This window comes from Miscanthus floridulus, chromosome 7 (genome assembly GCF_019320115.1).
Source record: "Miscanthus floridulus cultivar M001 chromosome 7, ASM1932011v1, whole genome shotgun sequence".
Classification (NCBI taxonomy): Eukaryota; Viridiplantae; Streptophyta; class Magnoliopsida; order Poales; family Poaceae; genus Miscanthus; species Miscanthus floridulus.
In genome coordinates, this window is record NC_089586.1 from 76,195,030 (window position 1) to 76,200,306 (window position 5,277).

General features: G+C 42.7%; 1 long non-coding RNA gene across 2 annotated transcripts; it reads right to left on the minus strand.

The window, feature by feature from the left end:
• Positions 1-676: 676 nt before the first annotated feature.
• Positions 677-4,788, minus strand: LOC136463490 (uncharacterized). Of its 2 annotated transcripts, XR_010761029.1 has the most exons (5): positions 4,520-4,788; positions 4,265-4,350; positions 1,878-3,918; positions 1,732-1,797; positions 677-1,458 (listed from the first exon to the last, which is right to left on the minus strand). It is a non-coding gene; the product is annotated as an uncharacterized lncRNA (long non-coding RNA). The 2 variants fall into 2 exon arrangements; XR_010761028.1 differs by having other exon boundaries at positions 1,878-4,350.
• Positions 4,789-5,277: the final 489 nt, after the last annotated feature.

The following is a 5,277-nucleotide window of genomic DNA, read 5'->3' on the forward strand; positions in this document are numbered from 1 at the left end:
TAGCATGTAATATAGCAAGACCTAACTAATTATTCTGCTACGGGTTTGGATTTGTAGGGAATTGCTTATTCACCCCTCCCCCTCTAGGAAACACCTTAGTTCTCCTCACGTACAGTGCAGTGGCTTCATATCCACTACCCCAGCCTGTTTTTCCATGATGGCCACAACTGTCAGGGAAAACGGCAAAAACCGTGGAAGACTATCCATGACGGTAACCATCAGGGTTGAGCCGTCAAGGATAGACTGACAGGGAAAGTGGACTTTTCCTGATGGAAAACCATCAGTAACTATTCCCTGATGGCTTAAACCGTCAGGAAAGACGTCGTGACACCCCATTTGGAACTAGTTCCTATCGGGTATAAAACTGTCAGGAATGCTTCCAACTTCCATGTCGATTACTTTACTGTCAGGATATATTCAAACTTTCCTTGTCGGACAGTAACTTGTTAGGTAAAAAATTTGTCTTCCCTGTCAGTTACATACCGTTAGGGTATCTCTGACAGGAAATGATCTGCCCACCAATTTGCACATTCAAAATTTTTAGTTTATTTGAGCCATTAGAATTACTGTTAACAGCAGCTGATTTAACCACTCGATGCAACAATATTATATAGCAAGTCATTCAACCATTCATCCATACTCAAGTAATATAAATATTATAGATGGTCTTAAAATATCATTCAAGTTGTTCATAACAAATACAACTCAATGCAAAGCTAAATTATAGTTACTACCAGCTAGTTAGCCTTCTAGTTAGGTACCTAATAGGTAGCACAATTTGAAGTATGGTTCCTAGTTAGATACCTAACAGCCATTGGTTCAAATGGCAGTTTCCTAACAGGTGCCTATGAAGGCAATATCTCGCTCCCAACACAACTTGCTGCTACACAAACACACATGCCTTCAATACTTAATCTGGCACCTATTGCTTCAAGATGACATGCCTTGACCCTTCAGGAGGCCATTTGCTGGTAACTAGCAATCTGCTGGTACCAGAATGCAGCTTTGATGGTAATATGTAGTTGTTTCTGCACAAGCATGCATACGGTGCATAGACAATATGTAGCTGCTACTTCACAACTAGCAGTCTTGTACACATGCCTTGAATAGCAGAAATGCAGAATCCGCATTTGTTGTGTGATGACCAAAATACCTCTGTGCACAACACATGCCCTTCCAACTTGCTGGTAGTAGCCATACCTGTAGTCCGATGAAGAAAAGACTACGGCCCACAAAATATTTCCTGCCATCACACAAATCAGGCCATCCCTGTTGTCTAGGTTGGCTAAAGCATGAGAGGATCCATCTATAGCCCCTCCCTGGATGTTGCCATAACCTGTAGTCCCATGAGCAAAAGAATATAGCTCCACTAAATACTTCCTGCCATCACACAAATCAATGGCCATCACTGTTGTCCAGGTTGGCTGAAGCATGAGAGGATCCATCTATAGCTCCTCCCTATATCCAAAACAAAATAAATAGGACCATTCATGAGAATATGTAGACCATATAAATTTTAGAAATAATTAACTATGAAAGAAACATGTAGATCACAAAAAACATATATTTAAAGTATGACAATGTGATAACTTAATATGGATCATGAATATGAATGCCCATATGTACCAAATAAAGGCTAGAAACATTTCACTATGAAAGGAACATACAAATCACAAAAAAACATGATTATTCAGTTGGATAGAGTGAAAACAGTTTAAGATTTAATCTTACCATCTCATTTTCTTCTTCCTAAAGCAGGTCAGGTGGTATCTCTATCTGTACTTCATTAATAATGAGCTGCAAGTGAAGAATTACCAACATGATTAGTGTTTTTATCTTCAACTACAGACAGATAGTGCGCCAAAACAAAATTGTACCTCAAGTACACAACCATTACGCTTCACATCTCGAGTCAATGTGGCATTCTATTGAGCTAAGGCAGCATTTTGTTGAGTTAAGCAATCAACGGTTGCAACTGACTCCTCATATCTTGCCATCAGATTTTGAAAAGCCCTTGAGGTTGCTGGCCTTCTCCCACTTGCCTTAGCAGCATCAATTATTGTACCCTTCTTGATAGTACCATCTCCTATTGCAAGACGACCATGGGGCAAGCCACGACCAATATTAGATGCAATTTGACCATCAAAAGGTTGCTCTTGCCAGTTCTCTAGATACTTTTCTTGCAATGCTTCATTGTAGTCATCCTAAAAATAACAACAATTATTAGTCATAATTGTTAGTCACAAACTTATATATGTCCAGTTGTGTTCTTTGCCATATTTGTCTCTGTCATCAACCAGTCTGTACAACTGAGCCTTAACCTCCTCTCATGTTAAGTACCTAGGGGGGCCTTCTCACACTACCTTGCCCTTGCGAAAAGCATTTTCTTGAATCCGAAAGGGATGGTCTACAGGAAGAAACTGCCTATGGTAGTCAAACCAGGTAGCCTTACAGCCTTTAAGTAATCGATATGCATTAGAATCACACATGCATTGTGGACATGCAAAAACCCCATGGGTGCTCCATCCAGCAAACATGCCATATGCAGGAAAAATCATGTATAGACCATAAGTATGATGCTTTCATTTTCAACCTTCGCTTCACTGAAGCATCCCATGTCCATACCCCATCCCATAGCTCTATCAATTCATCTACCAAAGGTTGGAGCAAGATACTTAGGTTTTTTCCAGGGTGTTCTGGTCCAGGGATGACCATAGAAAGGAATATATACTCATGCTTCATACAAACACCAGGTGGAAGATTATAGGGAACCCAAAATACTAGCCAACAAGAGTAAGAGGCTGCATTCAATTTATATGGTATGAACCCATCAGTTGCAATACCAAGTCTTACATTCCTAGCATCTTTTGCGAAGTTTGGGAAATTAGCATCAAATTGCTTCCATGCCTCTCCATGACATGGATGCAACATTTTAGTAGAGCTTGCTAGATTTTCTTTGTGTGAACGCATGAGTTTTGATGTGTCCTCATGTGCATATAATCTTTGTAACCTATCTATAATGGGCAGGTAGCGCAACACTTTACTAGGAACCTTGTTTGATCCATCCTTATAGCAGGAGGTACCGCATATGTCACACTTATCCTTATCCTTGTTATCTTTGTAGTACAACATGTAGTTTTTATCATAGACATCAATTTTATGGTATGGCATACCAAGGCCAGTAGTTTTCTAGACCGGTAGAAGTTGTTAGGAATCTTAGAATTAGGAGGAAGGAGTTCATGCATCAGTTCCATATAATCATCATAACATGCTACTGAAAGGTTGTACTGTGATTTAATGGCCAATAGACAAGCAACAACAGAGAGACTAGAATGCAAGGTTTGCTCATGTACTTGCTCATCTGCACTAACAACCATTCTATAGAAGGCTTCAGCAAAACCAGTTGGTGTTTCATCATTTAATGGTGGATGCTCACCAGCTAAGTCAACTAACATAGCATCCATCCGATCTGTCTCACCAAATCCCTCATGTTCTACCTCAGAACCAATCTCAAGGTTCTGATTTCCCCGCCTCTCACCATGTGCTGTCCAAGTTTGGTAATTTTCCTTGAACCCATTGTGGCACAAATGTAACTCTATCCTAGGCCTTTTTGCCTAAAAAAATTCTAGCGTATGGAACAAGGGCACCTAATTGTATCAGACTCAACTAATTCAGGGATTGAGAAGGCATGATCCAAAAACTCTTTTGTTTTGTCAACCCATTCATTTGATAGCCTACCACGCTTCCAACCACTAAACATCCACCCACGATCTGTCATATCTTATCTGCCAACTTGAGTCAGAAGATAGGAGCTAACTAGTAGCTAGCAGAGTCACAATAGTTGTCCAAGACTTCGAGGCCAGCTCACAGACAGAACCAAATAAAGCAGCAATAGGCAACTAGATCACGGTGAGGAACCTGTTACCAATTCAGACATAACACAAATTACTTCAGTCAAACAAAATAAAAATTCATATACAGCTAGTAATAGAACACTAAAAGATATAATAACAAATTTTTATCCAGCTAGTACACCATAACTAGTGAATCACAATGCAAAAATAGAGCAGCAAAAGCAAAATTAGCCACTGAAATTTGTGTTATATCTAAATTTGCGCAAAATAGAGCAGATCACAACAGCTAGCAACCAAATAGTAGCTAATTCACCACAGCAAGGCTATCACAAATGAAGAACATATATGCTAGATAATAATTCGTGTAGGGAGAAAGGAAACCAGGAAGGAGAGACAAGGCGTGGTCTGACCTTGATGTTTGACAGTGACAGGAGAGTTCTACCAGATGGGGGTGCCAGAGTTGGTAGTCCAGGTTGCTCCTGCTAGACGTCCACTGCTGCAAGAGCAAAGAAGCCCCGAAGTGAGCAGTTGAAATGGGAGACAAATCAGATGAGAGCATCAATCAACAAGGGTGGAAGCAACTTAATTACAAGATGCAAAATTGATTTTCGATCTAAACAGGGCAAAATCGATGGGGAAAGAAATCAAAATCGAAGTTGCAGCACCTTGGGGCCCAAAGGGAGCTACTGCAGGAGGCTTGGTCTTGCTGCTGGTTGAGGCCGACGGCATGGTGGATGGGGGCAATGGGCGGCGCTGCTGGTTTCTGGGTGCCGCACCGGTCGCTAGGGCGGTGGCCGCCACTGGAGGCAGGTGCGGCGGGCGGCAATGGCGTGGTGGTAGGAGGCGAAGCGGGTGGTTGGGCGCGGCGCGGCATTGCTGGCTGGGCGGCAGCGGCGCTAGAGACCGGTGGTGGCCTGCGTGACTACGCCTGTGGTTGTGCATGAGGAGAGAGAATTTGGGGGATGGGAGGAGTAGCAGATACGGCCACGGGAGTCAAAGCTGCCAGGGCGCTGGGCGCGTGGCCAAATAATTCACTCCATCCAATTTCTGGGCGCGAAAGACACCAGGAAAGAGCGCGTGAGTGCAGTTGGTGCATGCGAAAAGAACCAGATTAGGTTCCTAACGGTGCCCCACCGATGGGAGACATCTCTCCAGACGGTTTCGTTGCCACGCGAGGGATACTTCTTTGCTGCTGACGGAGGACGCGGGGCCGAGGGGAAAGGGCTAGACCGACGGGAGAAAACACAGCTGGGGTAGCGATCTTATTCTGCTTGTCTTTTTCACCAGCATAATATTAATGGGAGTTAGTAGTACTATCGGTTGTGTTCGACTGCTCGTATAAGCCGTACAAATTAGCATAAGCGGCTTATAGACTAGCCGAGCAAAGCCATCTATGCTCTTGAGGCCATATTGTAAACATCAT